Source organism: Calidris pugnax, unplaced genomic scaffold (assembly GCF_001431845.1).
Source record: "Calidris pugnax isolate Ruff unplaced genomic scaffold, ASM143184v1 scaffold54, whole genome shotgun sequence".
Lineage (NCBI taxonomy): Eukaryota > Metazoa > Chordata > Aves > Charadriiformes > Scolopacidae > Calidris > Calidris pugnax.
The window spans coordinates 15360803-15380080 of NW_015090864.1; the positions used below are offsets into that span (position 1 = coordinate 15360803).

Below are 19278 nucleotides of genomic sequence, written 5' to 3' on the forward strand. Positions count from 1 at the left end.
TCCTGGAGCATCCCTGGCGTTGGAGATGCTCCCGGAGCATCCCTAGCGTTGGAGATGCTCCCGGAGCATCCCTAGCGCTGTTGATGCTCCTGGAGCATCCCTAGCGCTGTTGATGCTCCCGAAACATCCCTAGCTTTGGAGATGATCCTGGAGCATCCCTAGCGTTGGAGATGCTCCTGGAGCATCCCTAACGTTGGAGAAAAGGACTCTGATGGGAGACCTTCTGGCTCCCTACCACTGCCTGAAAGGAGGTTGTTGGCGAGGTGGATGTCAGTCTCTTCTGAGTAACGAGCCATAGGCCAAGAGGGAATGGCCCCCAATGGCCATGAGGGAAGATTTAGGATGGTAGTAGAAGAGATTTCTTTGCCAGAAGGGTTGTCAAGTGTTGGGACAGGCTGCCCAAGGGAAGTGGTGGAATTGCCATCCCTGGAGGCATTCAAAGGACAGATAGACGTGGTGCTGAGGGACATGGTTTAGGGGTGGTTTTGGTAGTGTTAGGTTGATGGTTGAAGTCGATGATCTCAAAAGTCCCTTGCAACCCAGGCAATTCTATAATTCTGTTGCTATAACAGGTCAGCTAACTTTGTTATTTGTCCCATTAGAGGGTCAAAAGCAGAAAAGCATGGAGGGGTCACACCTGCAGGAAGGAGCAGACAGCACAGGTGACCCAAAACTGACCAACAGGGTATTTCATCCCATCTACATCGTGCTCAGTATAAAAGCTGAGGGACTGAAGGGTCAGCCCTATTTTTTTTCTTCAATGACCAGCATCCAAGGAGAACCCTGTTCATCTGCCTGTAATCCCGATCTGTGTGTTCCTGAATCCAGATCCAGAATCATGTTCCCATCCACCACTGACTCCAGTCTGGGACTTTCCCAGTGCCTGCTGGTTACACGGTCATCATTCTGGAAGCTCGATATGTTTTAAATATAGTATATATTTCATTATTTTCTTTTTATGTTGTTATTAATATTTGTCTAAGTAGTTTAGTTTCTTTTCTAAACTCATAAGTTTCTTTCTCTCTCTCCCTCCTCTGCTTGGAGAGAGAGAAGGGGGAGAGCATCTGGCCTAAATCACGACAGTCCACCAAAGAGATGTTGTGAGATCATTTTTTTTCTTGCTTGCTTTCTCAGCCCACACCTCTGCTGGGAAGAAAACCATAAATTTTTTCAGCACAAGGAAAATCTGCAGGTGAGGTCCCTCAAGGATGGAGAGGGACCACAGGAGACCCTTTCAAAGCTTGCTGTTCCTGCTGGTACCCAGCTGTGTGCCCAAAGGGCTTCTCCTTGCCATGGTTTTCACTGCGACATTGTTGTGGTTTAACCACAGGCAACAACCAGGACCATGCAGCTGCTCGCTCATCCCCTCCAGTTGCCATGAGGGAGAGAATCAGAAGAGTAAAGGTGAGGAAAGAAATTGTGGGTTGAGATGAGGACAGTTTAATAGGTAAAGCAAACACCGTGCACACAAGCAAAGCAAAACAAGGAGTTCATTCACTGCTTCCCCTCGACAGGAGGTGTTCAGCCATCTCCAGGGATGCTGGGCTCCAACATGTGTAATAGTTACTTGGGAAAAAGAAATTGTGGGTTGAGATGAGGACAGTTTAATAGGTAAAGCAAACACTGTGCACACAGGCAAAGCAAAACAAGGGGTTCATTCACTGCTTCCCCTCGACAGGAGGTGTTCAGCCATCTCCAGGGATGCTGGGCTCCAACATGTGTAATAGTTACTTGGGAAGACAAATGCTATAACTCCAAATGTCCCCTCCTTCCTGCTTCTTCTGCAGCTTTATACACTGAGCATGACATCACATGGTACGGAATATCCCTTCGATCAGCTGGGGTCAGCTGTCCCAGCTGTGTCGATCAGCTGTGGTCAGCTGTCCTGGCTGTGTCCACTCCCAGGTTTCTGTGCCTTCCCAGTCTACTCACTGGTGGGTGGTGTGAGGAGCAGAAAACAGCTCTCTGTGCCCTCCCAGTCCACTCACTGGTGGGTGGTGTGAGGAGCAGAAAAGGCCTTGAGAGTATAGCAACAAGCAAAACCACCAGTGTGCTATCAACACCATTTGTCATCCCAAATCCAAAACGTAGCACTACACCAGCTGGTAGAAATAAAGTTACCTCCATCCCAGCTGAGACCATGACACATCCTCAAGCATTGCTGAAGCGCTGCTGGTTCCCTGCTTCCCCACCTCTCCCCTCCTCGTCATTTATTGAGCCTCTGGAAACAGGTAAATAATTTGCAAATGTGTTTTGGTTTAATGACCCTCTAGAAAAAATATGTTTGTGAATCATTTACTTCAGCAATTGCTTGGGCCCATCAACTGCTTGCCGTGTCTTAATTGACTTTTACCCTAGGCTATCAAAGTGCTTTACACGTTCATAAACTGAGTCCTACTCAATACCTGCTCTAGTTAACACCGGGAAAACAAGGGCAGTGGAGTTACAGGATGAATCCAAGGTCACGGGAGAAGCCTGCAGGAGAGCCCAAAACTGAGTACAGGTTTCCTGGTGCCCTGGTTTCGAAGGGCGCTGGGAGTAATCGTCATTGACCTGCTTTTCTGTGGACATATCCTGTTGTCTTCCAGCAGCCAGGCTCTGAGCCTGCAGCCGCTGACACATGAAGTATCCACCAAGGGCAATGCCACCAGCAGCAGGAGGACCTCCAGCAGGACCCTGCACAGGCACCCACACCCCGTCCCTGCAGGGCACCTGCCGAGTTCTCTGTGGCTTTGCTGGTTGGCAAACCCACGTATTTTCCCACGGTAAAGCCTTGTAGCTGACACAGTCAAACAGCAGAAAGTTTAGGTTCTGTCACAGAGCAGCTTCTTGTGGGTGTGACAAGAGCAGAGGTTTCCATCAAGGAAGCCGTGCTGGCACAAGTTACAGTTTGTTATTTAGATATTTTGACTCTGACAGGCAAATTGGGAGCTGTGGGGTTTTTTTAAATACCTGTCTCTATTGTCTTGTATGAAAAAGAATCCAGGATGATTTTCTCATCTGCATGGCTGCAGCTCTGAGCTCGTTGCTCTCCTCAGTTGTAGGAGACAGTCCTGTTTATATCCTTTCTTCCCAAGCCAAAAATCTTTTGCTCCCTGTTGGGTACTTTCAGTGCACCTCTCAGAGCAGGTCCTTCTCCTGGAGCTCTCGGCAGCAGCTTTTCCATTGGGAAAGCTGCTGTGGCACTGGCTTTAGAGGATGGGAAGAGGGGAAAGAGCGGGGAGAGCACAGGCCGGAGTTGCCACTCCAGCTTAGGAAATCTGGATCATTTGCTGAACAATGTCAAGGTGAAAGAAAGGGACATCTTTACGTCTTCAGGAGGTCACAGCCTGTGGAGAGTACGATAAAAGCGCAGAGGACAGCTCACCTCAGAGGGCTGCCTTGGAAGGAGGCACTTCTGCAGATTTCTTTGGAGTCCTGCAGTCATTGAAGATTTCCCATGTATGAAGTCAAACTCCTAAAAAAGAAAACAGCTGCCTGTGCTCCTTGTGCTCCTGTTATAGAGAAAAGACTGGAAGCCTGAGCTCCAAGGTAGCTCCACAGTCAGACACCAGAAAGCAAATTGCATGATTTTTGTTGCAATCTGAGGGATCTATTGGGCTGGATTCACAATTAACAACTGATGAAGGCTGGCAGCCCCAAGTCATGTCCAAGCAGGATTGCAGAGGCTTGGTGTAATGCATGAAGCCATTTGTCTGTGGTTTGGGGAGTCTGAGTGCTGTCCTCCTCGGTGGCAGCACAACTTTCAGGCACTCCCTCTGCTCCTGCTGTATCTTGACCTCTGCCTGTTAGAGAGCAAGATCTTTGGGCAGATGTTTTTTCTGGTTTTGCCTTAGCTCAGTGCCCAGATCAATGGGGTTGTGGTCTCAGGTGGCTACTGCAATGGAGACCATGACTGCCAGGAGAAAGGCAAAGATGAAAAAAATCAGGGGAGGTAGGAAATACAATTTTTGATGGCAGGAGTAAGTGTGCACAACTGATGGAGCATTGCTCCCCTGCAAAGCCAACTGGGGAGATCTCTCTCTTCTGGCTCTTTCCAGAGAAGGTGACCATAGTTGGACATTCTTCTGTTTAGAACTTTAGCCTCAAAAAGTCTGGAAGAACTGAATATGGCCGCAAGAGACATGTGCAAATGGGGTTTTCAGAAGAGAAAAGAGCACTAAAGCCTCTGCCCTGCCACAGAGAACTCCTGAGATGGGTGAAAAACAGTGTAATGGGGCAAGGTGACATGACGGGGCAACAGGAGAGAACTTTTGTTGCCCCTTTGCTTTGCATGGCTTGCAGGAGGCAAGAAGAAGGGCAAAGAAACCATGAATTCAATGCCGTCCATGGCTGAGTGCAGCAAACATGGGTGTCTGGGCAGGAGCATGGAGGGGCTGAATGAACTCAGCAATCAACAAGCCGTCCCCTGTGTCACAGAAATCAAGCTCAGGTCAGCATCCCGTGGGACAGTCAGGTCCACGTGCCTGGGCAAGGGGGGGACGCCAGGGCTCAGCTCCTTGGGAGACCAAGAGCAGCACCTGCAAGTCTGAGTGAATGGCTGTTACGGACAGGAATCGTGGAAAACAGAAACACACAAACACGAGAGAGAGACAGGCCAGACGGGGGAAATACAGATGAATTAATGCACAGGGAAAGGAAAAGGAAAAACACGCAGGCGTGCTGCACGCCAGCCAGCTCTTCAGCAAGAGCACTGCTGCGTGCCATGGCTGTGAGGAGTGAATGGGAAGTGCTGCTCTGCTTGCTGCAAGTTATTGCTGCTTTATGCCTTTATAATTCTCTCTGGCCTCAAAACCTCCCTGATCGGGAGTCCTCTGCTTATGTTTTATGTCCCATCATCAGCGTTGCTGCTCGGGGCCAGAGCTTTCCTGCCATTCCTACAGAGCTTGTTGCAGGCTTGGAGCCTCGTTTCTGGAGGTGATCCTGCATTAGTGGTTTTTACATTGAAATCAAGCAGATTTCTTCATAATTTGGTGTGGTTTGAAGTGACTAGGTGCATTAATTATTCCCTGAAAGACTGTAACAGTTTTTGTCTCAGATCCAGTTGCCGGGAATGTATTTAGGAGCATACGCTGAAATCACCACATACCTGAAGTTTACTATAACTAACTAGCCACAGATGTGCTATTAAACCCATGCTTATTTTTTCCTCTTGTCCATCCTATATGGCATGTTACAGCCATGATATATTAAACTTTCTTAGAACAGATGCTAGTCATAGACAAAACAGCTATTACCCTTTTGCAAGAAAGCATGACACATTACCCATCTCTCCAGTAATCACCTGTTTATAGAACTGGCACCTCTTTTCAGTTTGGAACAGAGAAGCTTCAGATATTTTATTGCTACATCAAGGGAAACACCAAGCACTGCTGTGGAGAGGAGATGTTTTCATCTGACAGTTCTTTGGTGCTTCTTTAGCTGTGTTTTGACCTGGTATTCAGGGATTCAATTCTTGAACTCCTTTATCGCATCCTAAGCATGCCGAAGAAGCAGATGGGATGAGTATGTGTTGAATAGAGGGAAATAGTTCCCGGTGCTGGGTGGTGACCATTCTGCAAGGACGATTTCAAACACAGCAGTCAATGTTCTGTGCAAGGTCTTGGGCCACAGGCTGCTGGGGAGGAGTAATAGTGCACTGATGGAGAATATTTCCCTTTAAATGTAAGACCTAAGCTGTCATGTTTGTTAGATATACCTCAGAGTCCTAAAGCATGACACACAAATGTGTGCTGAAGGGAGGAAACAGTGGGGGAAAAAAAGTTAAAAAACCAAAGCCTAGTTAACACAGAAGAACTGTACAGCCATGTACATACCATGTGTGCTCCTGAACGTTGTGCAGACTGCTGAAAAGGCTCGGAGGTGTGGCACACAAATTACCCTGCAGAATTTAGCTGGTTTACATTTGTGAAAATTAGGTAGGGCTTCGAAAACTTTTGAAGTGCTAAATATTGTTAAAATAATCCTTACAGCTCTTTCATTCAAGGACTTGGCTCAGGGTACTCAGCAAATATTAATGAGTTTCTCATCATAACACCCAGGAGAGACGGGAAGTTACCAGAGTAATTACCCCCGTCGCCCAGCTGAGGAACAGGACAGTTAGGCCTCATTTTTCAGGAGAGTTTCCTGACCAAAATATTTGTACAGTCGTTCAGCTGGAAAGCTCTGGAGGAGGGTTAGGAGCTCCAGCTGGCCTCCCAGCGCGGTTTCGAGACTGGGGAGGGAGAGGGTCATCCCCAAAGGTGGGGGAAGATGAAAAGGGAATAGTTATGCAGTAGCAAAGTATGTTGGATCCATCTTGTTTTTCCTAGCTTAAAATTTGGATGCTTACTGCTCTAGAGAAGGCCCTTCCCTGCATTCACGTAATAAAGTAATTCAGCTTTGATGCGTTATGTAGAAGGGTACACAAATGGTACAAAACAGATGTTAGCACAGCTCCATCCACCTCCACGAGGGCAGATATGGAGACTGAGCTGTGATGGCCTCATCATCGTTCCTTGTGGTGATGTGAGCGTCAGTCGTTAAGGAGAGGTCTCAGGGGCACTGGGAGGTGAGGTCATGGCTGAGAGGTGTGCAGCCAGGAACTGGTCTTTTTCCAACCACAGGGGAGGTATTAGCTTGATTTCTCTAATCAAAAAGAAGGGGTTAGTAAGAAGTATGGATCCCATTAACGTCACTGTTTTCCACTAGTGGAAAACACTTTTCAAATACGTTAAAAGAGTGGGCCCTGATTACCTCTCATGTATTACCACAAGATGTTGATGTTCTCTAGGGAAATGCCCACTTCATTATTATTTGTGAGTGCTCAGCAGCTCCCAGCCAACACTCAGCATCCCATCGGGTCATGCCTGATATCTGGTGTAGGTCTAGTCAAGCAGTAGGATCCACCCTGTCCTCCCACCAGACTTCTAACTACCCCTTGGCACCATCCAACTGTGGCTCCAGATTTACTATGGCAAGTTCAGATACTGACCTGTTGGAGTTACGGTGAAGGATGAGAGCAAACTCAGGTTGCCCACAGGCATTGACTGAAAATTCTTTGTCTTTTTCATGAAACTAATTGTAAATCTACAAAACAGCCCCAAACATATTCTTAGCAATATAGCTAATTTAACTTGCAAACACATAGTGTATGCCAAGCAGCTCTTTATCTGAGAGAATAGAGAGTCAGGGCATCTGAGGGAAGAGATCCGCAAGGGGCAAAGTGACGAAGGTATGTGAAATAATGTAGAAGCAGGAGGGGTGGTTTGAGAATGTCCCCTCCCATTCCTGAATATCTGTTTATAAACAATTAGCTGGAAGATGGCAAATACAGTGCTGATGAAAGGATTATTATTTATTTCCACTGATGTAGCTGTATAAATCCCTGTATGAGGTACAACCAAAGCCTTGATGTTTATAAGGAACAAATTAAAATATATACCAATGGCAAAAGAACCTATTGTTACAGCAGTAAATATCAAGAAGCACAGCCTGCAGGGGTTACACTCTTCAAAGCTTTGGGCAGACTTTAGCTTTTGAGATAATAAAGGACTGCTCTGGAGCGAGTTACTCCCTTCCCCAGCCCCAGTCACTGCCATTTGGAGAGGCACGGAGGGACCCGTGCACAGCCAGGCAGGGGAGGCAGCGGGGTGGGGAGTGGGACCAGCAGATCTAGGCTGTGGGCCAGCTGTTGAGATGGTAGTCCTCCTGCTTGCCTTTAGAAGACAGGAGATAAGCACAGCTTCAAAACTGGGAGACCACCCTTCCCGCAGCACTTGCCGTGCTTTGGGCAGCGTGGCTTTATGGAGACTGAGCTGTGATGGCCTCATCATCGTTCCTTGTGGTGATGTGAGCGTCAGTCGTTAAGGAGAGGTCTCAGGGGCACTGGGAGGTGAGGTCATGGCTGAGAGGTGTGCAGCCAGGAACTGGTCTTTTTCCAACCACAGGGGAGGTATTAGCTTGATTTCTCTAATCAAAAAGAAGGGGTTAGTAAGAAGTATGGATCCCATTAACGTCACTGTTTTCCACTAGTGGAAAACACTTTTCAAATACGTTAAAAGAGTGGGCCCTGATTACCTCTCATGTATTACCACAAGATGTTGATGTTCTCTAGGGAAATGCCCACTTCATTATTATTTGTGAGTGCTCAGCAGCTCCCAGCCAACACTCAGCATCCCATCGGGTCATGCCTGATATCTGGTGTAGGTCTAGTCAAGCAGTAGGATCCACCCTGTCCTCCCACCAGACTTCTAACTACCCCTTGGCACCATCCAACTGTGGCTCCAGATTTACTATGGCAAGTTCAGATACTGACCTGTTGGAGTTACGGTGAAGGATGAGAGCAAACTCAGGTTGCCCACAGGCATTGACTGAAAATTCTTTGTCTTTTTCATGAAACTAATTGTAAATCTACAAAACAGCCCCAAACATATTCTTAGCAATATAGCTAATTTAACTTGCAAACACATAGTGTATGCCAAGCAGCTCTTTATCTGAGAGAATAGAGAGTCAGGGCATCTGAGGGAAGAGATCTGCAAGGGGCAAAGTGACGAAGGTATGTGAAATAATGTAGAAGCAGGAGGGGTGGTTTGAGAATGTCCCCTCCCATTCCTGAATATCTGTTTATAAACAATTAGCTGGAAGATGGCAAATACAGTGCTGATGAAAGGATTATTATTTATTTCCACTGATGTAGCTGTATAAATCACTGTATGAGGTACAACCAAAGCCTTGATGTTTATAAGGAACAAATTAAAATATATACCAATGGCAAAAGAACCTATTGTTACAGCAGTAAATATCAAGAAGCACAGCCTGCAGGGGTTACACTCTTCAAAGCTTTGGGCAGACTTTAGCTTTTGAGATAATAAAGGACTGCTCTGGAGCGAGTTACTCCCTTCCCCAGCCCCAGTCACTGCCATTTGGAGAGGCACGGAGGGACCCGTGCACAGCCAGGCAGGGGAGGCAGCGGGGTGGGGAGTGGGACCAGCAGATCTAGGCTGTGGGCCAGCTGTTGAGATGGTAGTCCTCCTGCTTGCCTTTAGAAGACAGGAGATAAGCACAGCTTCAAAACTGGGAGACCACCCTTCCCGCAGCACTTGCCGTGCTTTGGGCAGCGTGGCTTTGGGTGCCGGTTTTGGGTCCTGAGACTCTGCAGCAAGCCCTTCCCTGGGAAGGAGAGGTTCACGCAGGGGAGAGGGGAGCATCTCTGAAATGGTGTGTTTTAATACAGAACCACCACACACGATAGAAAGGCTCTCTTTATAAGTGCTGTGTGACATAGCTCCTATTAGTTCCATAAGGACTTGAGTAATAGCTATTTGTTTAACTCACCAATTTCAGCTTTTAGCCGTGGTAACATTAATTTTTAAATCTTACATTTCAAAAGGCAGCACTGTCCTTTCCGAAAAACTGCCTCCCTCCTGTAGATCTACATGAGCTGGTTTTTATGAGATCAATGCGGGGGAAACTATCTATAGTAGGTTGTTTGGGGTTTTTTTGTGAGAGGAGTCGAGCACAGTAGCAAGGGCAGAGCATGAAGAAAGGCTTGTCTGTAACAGGAGTACTTAAAAAGTTCACCGAGAGTTTGCAAGACCCCTTCATGCCACAAAAAGCCTCACCCAAAAAGCTGAAATTACAGTCCTTCCCTGTTAAAGAGAGAAAATGTGAGAAGGGCTTGTAATTTTTGAACCAGAAAAGCTATGTTTATCTTCCAAAGAGCAGCCCCTTGAAGATGTGACTGTCATCCAGGGTTAAAGAGCAGGCAGAAAGCCCACAGAGGAACGGGCCCTCAGCAGCTCAACACCCGGCACCAGGAATCTGTCTCCTGGGGCAGGGGGATGCTCCTGTTATCTCGCTGATATATACCAGAGTGTTGCAGCTTTCCGTATCCAAACACATCTTGACACTGGAGATTACACAGATCCCGGAGCTCTGGAGTGAGGCCAGGGAGGTGCGCCCGCCCCGGAGCAGCTCACCGCCACGGGAGACCCGCTCTCAGAGAGCAATGACATGTCACGGCCGTCTCGAATGGGCCAGGGGGTCAAAGGATTATGGCTGAAATCCATTCTTCATTAAAAAAAAAAGTCTTTCCCAAATGCCTGACTTCAAGCTATGAAATCAGACCGGGAGCGCGTTATCTGTGGAGGTGGTACAGACCCACCTCTGCTTCAAGTGGGAGTCAGAAAAAAGAGAAAGCATGGCTGGGCAGAGCATCCCCGTTGCAGTCATGCTCACCAAGCTGCTTTCCTTCCCCCTCACACCTGCTGGTGGACAGGTTCAGAGGAGTGAGTGGGGATGTGTCTTTAGACCCACAGTAATAAACTCGCCTTGTGCATGTATATTTTAGTCTTGAATTTAACTCTCCCATATTATTTTGCAGCAGGGTATGCACGCCTGCAGATACTGCTGAAATCCCCATTTCCTACTTGCTCTCCACTGGAATGGATTTTGGAGAGACTGGAGGGGAGACACTTTTTTGGGAAAGTACTTTTGCCAAGTGCTTATCTGAGCAGCATTATGGAAACATGGTTTTGCTCGATAACCTTTAAAGTTTTAGCAACTGTGCAAAGGATTGCAGCACCAAATCCATAAAGGTTTGCAGGTCCGTAGGGATTGTATTTGGGTTTGAAAGTCACTGAAATCTATTAATTGTCTTGTAGAAGTTGATACTGATATTACAAAGAAAATGGAAGGTAGAGAAATCAAAGCTCTCATACCCCAATGCTTTTCTTGTCAAGCTGAATTCTTCCATTTCCCTCCTTATGTCTAGGACCAAAGGGAAAATGAAACCAAGCACTAAAATAATAGAACATTTTTATTAGGCAAAGCCTCGTTCAGGTTAATCAGAAGGCATCCATGTGCATTTTACTAGGTTATTTTGGTCTGAGGCCACCTTCTGTACAATTTATGCAGCCCCTGATTCACTAGAGAGCTTTCAGACTCATCAGTGGAAATTACACCTCTGCCTCACCATATTTTCTGTGCTTCAGATCAGAAACAGCAACCATGGAAGCCTTAACTTATCACGTCTCTTCTTTCACTGGCTCAAGCTTTGGGCATATTGCAGCACTGTGGTACAGGAATGTCCCACAGGCTGTTTAAAGGCTGGGATGCTGCAGGACATCTATGCCATACACATTCTTAAATCGCATCACCGTCCTGCCTGAATCCAATCATCCCCACTGGCAACTCCCTACACTTAGAGGGTCCCACATCCCCCCTGCCAACACTCGGGGGGACACCTCCCAAGACCTCCCTTCACCTCACAAAGACCTGAACCTCGAAGGAGATCCTTCGTTCAAGCTGTTTTGGAGCACCTTGTCTGTCCTCAGGAAGGCTCTGGGAGAAAAGCAGCCAGCCAGCCCGCAAATGAACTGCTGTTTGAAAGGAGATTACAGACCCTCCTCTGCACATGCATCTTACAGTCACGCAGACAATGTCAGAGAAGCTGAGCTGCATCCACTCCAAGGAGAAAGTTAAAATAGAAATGAGTCTTCTTACTTCAGCTGTGCCTTTTGTTGTGCCCTGCAGGCAGCGTGCACCTGCCACCGTGTATCCTCCAAAGTCAGAGTACACTTACCCAGAGTCAAAAACTGCACATGCAGCCTTACATTTAATTCCCATCACTTCTAGAAGAGCCTCTGTTCATCTTCTATTGAACATGAACTTAGCGGTCACGAGCAGCGCCACAAACCATGTAAGTACTTGACACGTCTCGGAAGGGAAGCTCAAGAGCGAGTTGCGAAGCTCAGAGTGTAGCTCAGGTCCTTACAAGTGGCCACTCCATGTTTAAGGAAAGAAGCAAACAATCACCACAGAAATAAAAGTACTGCTGTAAGATGCTGCCCTCCTCTACCCCCTAGGAGTCATCCTCCTCTCTAACAAGGTCAGAGGCACGGGTGGTGGGAGCTGCAAATCTATTTCTACCCCGGCAGTGGTACTAACCCAGCTAGCTTTCTGGAGAGCACTAGGCTGATGGCTTTGCAGTGAAGTCAGCAGGGAAAGATCTGCTGAGGGGTGTTTCCTTGTAGAAATGATGAAGGAAACAGCTAGGGGCAATGACACCATAACCCAGTACAGCTGTTTCTGCAGTGATCATTTGTTCACATCCTAGGATGCATTAAAAGAGCGGCTTGGAGCATTTCTGTTGCTGCTTATCCTCTGACTGGGCTGTTGTTAATGCAACACTCACTCAATGAAGTGTTTGGGACGAGGTCCAAAAAAGCACTTAGGTGCCTAAATCCAAGACAGCAATTCACAGCTGCCTAAGGACTTAGGTTCTCCCTTTTGTACACCCCTTCCCAGAACCTCTTTAAAAACTTGGTCTTCTGCAATGGGGATGACTCTAGGTTCTGCCATCTTAGCTGGGCTTGGCCACCAGACCCTGCCTCCTTCCCCGCTGCCATCCAGCCCTGCCATGTCCAGAGTGACTCAGATGCTCTGTGGCTGTGCCCTGGGCTCTGAATTTAGCAGCTGGTGCTGCTCTTGCTCAACCTGTGGCTGGTGCTGCTCTTCCCCATTGTTACAGATGCCATGGGAGGGTGGTGCTGGCTGGCTCTCTGCAGCCAGAGAGCCATGATGAGCATGGTGACAAGGGTGACAAGGGAAGAGGTTGCCACTAGCCTGGCTTGGGTATGTTTTTTCCTATATAGCACTCCCCTTCTCCCACTCCCTAAGAGGGCTCCAGGATAGAAGTGATGGACGTACCTACAGATATTCCCTATTGCCCTTCTATTGCCCTTGCTACTGATGTCCTGATAGGGAATGGTAGAGTCAGGTGGACTCTGCAGTCTGGTGGCTGTTGCATGTGTGGGAGCTGGATGGGTCGTGGAACACCAGGCTCAAGGCCATTCACACTGCTACCTATCAATAAAGCTGTAAAAGAACTTCTTCAAGTCATTCCTAACATGATATAAAATTCCTCTATTAACCTACTCTTCTTCTACATTGCAGAGTATGTGTGTGCATGTGCCTCTTTCCTTAAGATAGATCTCAAAATAGTTACAGAAATCTGGTTATCAAACTCCTGTGACTTGCAGGACTTTACAGAAAGCGTAGTTGCTCTTCTACTATAGCTTATTCACCCTGCTCCTGATAAAAACCTATCACCTCCCAGGAAGCTCTTTGGGTAGACAATGAGCTGAGGCGTATATGCTGGGAACGCCTCAGTTGGGGTGGCAGCACCCTTCCCCACAGCCCGAGTATCTGTCTGGATGATCTGACAGGCGTCTTTCAACCACATTTCACGTGTCTTGCCATGAGAGCATTAAGCTTTGCCAGGTTTCTCCTCTCATCTGATAAAGTAGTTAGGGGTCTGTGTAACAGACACTTGCACTTTTCAAATATGTCTCAGGTAGAGCTCTACACGCGCAGGCTGTTTTTCTCATTAAGCCCTTCAGTTATTGCAGTTTGCTTAAATCCATGCTGGACTGTAAAAGGCTTAATCGATGTAACACGTTCACTCCTGATGATGTCAGGGAGCCACTATACCAATCTAACAGATCAGCTGATCTAATAGCCAGTAAATTAGGGATGACAAGCAAGGTTTATCATGTTAAACCAGATGCCGTCAGCACCCTTCAGCCCTGCAAAAATGTTTTAATTCTTCATAAAGCTATTACTGAGACGTGTAAAGAAAGCATGAGATCTGAGCTCCTTCCTGCTCCAGCCTTCTGCCACTGAATCCTCTTCCTATGATCAGGAAGAGAGCCCAATGTGGAGGCATGTTTCTGAAATTATTTCAAAGATCAGATTTTGTATCTTCTCTGCCTATATGCATCCTCAGCACAGAGCAGCAGAAGAAGGAACATGAGGGCTACTGTGGGATGGAAAATGGATCGTCTGTAGACCTGTCCATGTATGTATATCTGGCTGGGCCCTGTACTCCAGCCATGCTGTAGTCCATATTTCAAAGGGACCATCATTCCTTCTCCAATTACTGGTGCTGGCAGAGCAGCAGAGCTGGCAAGAGAGCTTTCAGGAATGTCCTTATCCTTCACAATCCATGTGAAATAGGTCCAAGTAGTAATATTCTTGGAGAGCCAGATACAGAGATTTTGCAAAGGTTGGGAGCAGCAAAGCACACTATTAATAAAACAGTCACAGTGCTCTTGGTTTTGTTCTTATTGTGATAATTATAAGCAGAAGTTTTCTTTTGTCTAGGTCAAAGTCTCTGTTGCTTCAAGTTTAGAGCTGTCAGAGGCAGCTGAGCAAAAGGTCTTCATTTAATGGACAGCAGTATCCAGGCCATCAGTCTACTTTGGTAAGTTCAATGGAAGAGTCAAGAGGAGAGCTTGTCTGAGGACCCACTAACACTATGGCAGCTCAGAGTAACTTACCAATGGTGTCTTGGCTTAGAGAAAAAAAAAAGATACAAGCATATCCATGGCCATACAGAATGCTAAAAGCTAGTATTACACCAATTTTCATATTTATTATTTTATTAATGCTGGCTTATTTTAACAGGATACCTTCAACGGGGAGAAATAAAGGACATATTCTCAAAATACTAGGACCCAGATACAAAAAAGAAGCTGTTCATAAGTGTCTTTTTTATCCTCAACCAAATGTTATGAAACAAAGTTGGTGCCTTCGGGCAGTATGAGCCTGCTTAGGAGGGGAGATTTTGTTCTGATAGTCAGTATATTTTCCCCACACGTTTTCAAAAGGTAGGTCTCAATAGCTACCAATAAGACTCAAAGTCTTCATTCTCAAGAGGCCAAAGCACCCACCATTTCACCTCATTTGCAATTTAACAGGTTTATCATTTACACTATGGTGTCTCTTTTAAAGGAAATCCCAGTGGAATTAACCAATATTAGATTTCAGGTGCAGCAGGAAAATGTGCAGCGAAGCATATTTATGCTAGAGACAGACTTTTGTGCCTAGGTATGCTGCAGTGGATATTGCTGAAAGGGGCAGCTTTTCTGTAAAGTTCTGTTAGATCCTCTCAGCAGGAAACAATTATCTGTAATACCAATTTCCCGCAGAATTTCACAAATCCTTCCCTACAGGGATTTCACCTTTCATTGTTTCCCTGCTCAGGACAGAAAATCTAACTGCAGTGGTACAAAATCAGATCTGACTCATATTTTTTTCAGCCTCTGGAGGCTGAAGGAAATAATCTCATCTTTGATTAGAAGGAGATGGACAAACAGGGTAAGGGCTGATGACCTGAGACCCAAGATGACCTCTTGAGGTCCCTTCCTGCTACACCCATTTCATGCCCAAAAGGAGAGACCATCTACCCTACAGGCATTTCTACAGGTGTGGGGAAACAAGGACTTTGGCTATGTGGTTAGGGATGCGGGTAGGATGACCCCAGGATTACAAGACAGTCCATTTTGGTGTCCCCAGTACCTGGCAGCCCACCAGCAGCAGGACAGGGCCATCTGGGTGACAGGTACAAGTGACTGGTTAGATGTTTTAGCTTCATTTCCCACCGAGAGGAGGTCTGTGAGGTTGCACTGCATGTCCATCTGCCCCTGGCAGCGTGTGGCTCTGCCAGCCACTTTCACCCAGCCCTGGAGGTGTTTCAGGGCTATTAAGTGCCTACAGGTTTAGGACATGCAACAAGCTGGGACCATCCTCAGCACTGGTGACCCTTTGCCCAGGCAAGACCTGGCCACTGGGGAGGACAGGGGATGGACTCTGCAGGAAACCAACCTCACAGTCTTCTACGAGCAACTCCATGGCTGTTTGTCCCCATCCATATCGAGTTGTTTATTACTCCAGCCCAGTCCAACTCCCTTACATTTCAGGTAAGCTGAACCTGACTTTCTGGCTGAGTGACCCCTCAGATCTTTACCATTTCCAACCAGATTTGATCTTGGAAAGCACTTTGAGGCCTGATCTTCAGTGCCAACAGTGGAAAGCCCCAAGTGTGCCCAGCAGCCGGCAAAAGGGAACCCTTTGCTAAGCCCTGGCTGTGAAATGGGAGCAGCCCCTGGACACAGCACTGGGGATCCAACCTGGGGTGCCCATCTGTGCCCACGGGTGACCTGGGGTGTAGCTTCTGCCCTGTGTGGCTGGCACCCAGGGGATCCTCACCCCTCTCCAAAATGTAGGCTGTGCCAGGGACACATCTGTGGTGAGATCCTGGTGCCACCCACAGGCACCAATTCAGGAAGGCGTGCGGGAAAGGCAGGAGGCACCCAGGGAGCTGTGGAGGGTTTGGGGATAAAAGAGAGAGGGACAAACAAGGGGTAAGAAAAAAATAGAAAGGACTCTCTCTGATATTTTTCAAGCTGTCAGGCCTGGCACCAGAGGTGGAAAAAAGAAATCCATATTTTTCAAGTATTTTGTTTTCAAAAACTGGAAACTTAAACTACAGGTGTTGTCATTTTTTAAACCCACTGGAAAAAAGCTTGTTCAAAAGCAACATTCTCCTGCAACAAGTGACTTAAATAACCAACAAAAAAGTCCCTTATTTTGGGAGGAATGTTTTTAAATCATAAAAGTTGAAGCAATATCCCCACTGTGGATGCCTTAACTCATGCCCATAGCATGTGTATGGAGCTGCAATTTGCTTTTCTTTGGAGTGTCTTCATTGTTGGCCTTGAAGCTGCAGGACAGCTGCCTTGTGTCCCCCTCAGCAGAAGGGGAGACAAAGTACAATCCTACCATCCAAGAAGTGTGAGTACAACTGTGGAGGGACACAGACCCACAACACTGAAATTTAAAGCTATGGAGCAATCTTGCAGTGCTGTTAATATTGTTTGATGTTCATCCCTGATCATCCATTTGTATTCATGGTCTTTTTACTTGCTAGAATCCTCTAGCAATCTTTAATGAAAAAAAAAAAATCATTTCCCACTTGAGGTCTCAGAGAAACAAGGTAAGAATGTAATTTGCATGATAATCGAGGTCTCCTTCAAGGAAAGTGTATGATCTGGATAAATTGTCCACAACCCAGCAAGAGTGGGAATATCCATCAAAAGTTTTCCCTATTAATTCCAGAGTCCAGGTGACCACAAAATGTGTGTTCTGTAGAAGCCAGGAGAGCACCGGCCAAAGAGAAAAGCTTTGTTCCAGTGGGCTCTGCACACCAGAAAGCCCTGCTGAAGTGGTCACAGGGGAAAAATGAGTACAACCACGGGCTGCCCTCCCTGCCTGTGGCAGGCAGGAGGTGAAGCACGGCAATGAGGCAGTCAAGGAGGGTGGTGGGGAAGGTTGTGGGGGACTGCGAACAGGTTTGACAAGCACTGTGGGTGCCATGTGGACCTGAACCTGCCTGAGAGAGGGGGAGAAGCTGGTGACCCCCCCAGGCTGCAGCTCTCCAAGCGGAGATGCCCTTGCCCTCACCCCAAGGAGGTCTGGGAAGACACGAGGGCTCAGCACCTTTATGGAGGATTTCTATTTTTCAGTCTCAGTGTCTGGTTCTTCTTTTAAGTTGGACATTTTTGATTCAGTTGCAGTGAAGCTGTGATGTCCCATGGCGTGCTGCAACATTTATAAAAGTCAACAACAATCCAAGGGCAAAGAGTGACTTCATTGACTAGGAGCACTCCTGGTTATTTCCTAGTGCAATGGGAGAAGCAGAGATCCTGGCCTCCCTCCACAATATGTCCTTGAGGAGGATGTAATTACTGAATTGGGTTTTGTAGTCTTTCTGCTGGGCGTGCTCTGACGGACAGCCCGGGCCAACCCGCGCTTCACTCCTTCATAATAGTGGAAGCTTATCTGCCTGCCGTGCCAATAAAAATAAATCATCTGGTTGCCTTCTGCTCTGTGCGGATGAAAACAGAGTCATCAGTGGTCTGTGTACTTCTGTGCTAACTTTACGCCCACAACATTCTTTTTTTTTAAAATCAAACTGCAGGATTTTGAAGAGGCTACTATGTACTGGAGAAGAATGGAGAGCTGAGGCCCAGTGTGTGAGAATGATGAGATTACAATACATTCATTGTTCAGTTTAAATGGTTTTTCAAATTAGGTTTGCATGTATGAATGTAATGGTCTCAGTGACTAGAGTGATGCACAATAGGCCACCCACAATTTGGGAGAGTGCAATGAGTTTGTCCCTCTGTGGGCAGGCAGCACTTAGTTTTCCATCCCCGTTCTGTCAATATATCTTCAGCCTGGCCTTAATCATTCCTTCTAGATGAGCTGGAAGCATACCTAGATCACAGAATTTTCCATGGTGGCCTCATGTGCAGTTAAAAGATGATTTCAAGTTGTGACTGCTCAAAGCCTGGAGAGTTGAGACCTGTACCACTGATCCAAACTCCAACTTCAGCATTTTCCACTCATTCAGAGTGGGAATAAATCAGGATTTATTCTTCTGAAGTCAGGGATTTACATTATTTTAAAGCAGGAATAAGTGAACACGCCTCGTCTGTAGCAGATTAACGTAGCAGGTTAATCTTTTTTTCACCAGATACCTTGAGGGTCAACCGCTTTGCAGTAGTTTTGTCATTGTCCTTATTAGCAGTCCCCCTACTTTCATAAAAAAGTAAGTAAGTGTGCAAGCAGCCAAATATGATGCAGTTTGTGGAGGAATCACTCCCACTCAGGTCACCGTGAGATAAAATTATATAACGAAAAGCCACCGAGGGCACAACCCCCGGTTGCATTTCCATCTGGAACATATGTCCTTCCCCAGCACTTGCAGGGGAGACGCTTGGACAGGTTGTTATTTATGTCGGCGCAAACTGGCGGTACCAGGCATGTCTCTGTGGCAGGGAAGGAAAGTGTTAGCGCCGGCATCGTTGCGCAGCATATGTATGTGATGAGATAATAGACATCTGGCACTGCGTGGCTACTGGGGCTCTGTGAATCCCTTGTTTCGTAGTTTGGTGCAGAAAAGCTACCTCTGGCAGAGTATCTGACTGTATAGTCTGGAGTAATAAAGATTGTTGTGGTCCTTACGAAGCTCTGAGCTGTGCAATGCTGATTTCAGGACACCAATTCAGCACTTGTGCCTGAGTGCCCCCAAGGATGCCGATGCCTGAAGGACTCAGGGAGTTCTCAGGTGTCTGTGGGCTCGCTTGCAAATCCCTAAGGTTTGCATCCTAGCATTTTGGCCAAGCCAAGCAGCCCGGTGTCTGCCCTTGGGCTGGGTGTCTGCCACCTGAGACCCTGCTCTTGACACACACTGCCTGGCTGTGTGGCCACACCAGTGCCCTCCATCACAGCCCAGGCACCCCACGTCACCTCCTGGTCCTATATCGCTGCTGGCAACTCGCTGTCCAGGATGTGGGAAGTGCTCACCATTTTCTGAGCCCAAACAGACACGAATTCCATGTGCCCCACTTCTGGGACAGGAGAGATAAGCATCCAGGTCCCTGCTCCAGG

At 47.1% G+C, this 19278-nt stretch overlaps 1 protein-coding gene across 1 annotated transcript in view; it reads right to left on the reverse strand.

The window, feature by feature from the left end:
• Nucleotides 1-19278, reverse strand: part of KIAA1462 (KIAA1462 ortholog) — a 65041-nt gene that overhangs the window by 30471 nt on the left and 15292 nt on the right. The window lies entirely within an intron of this gene.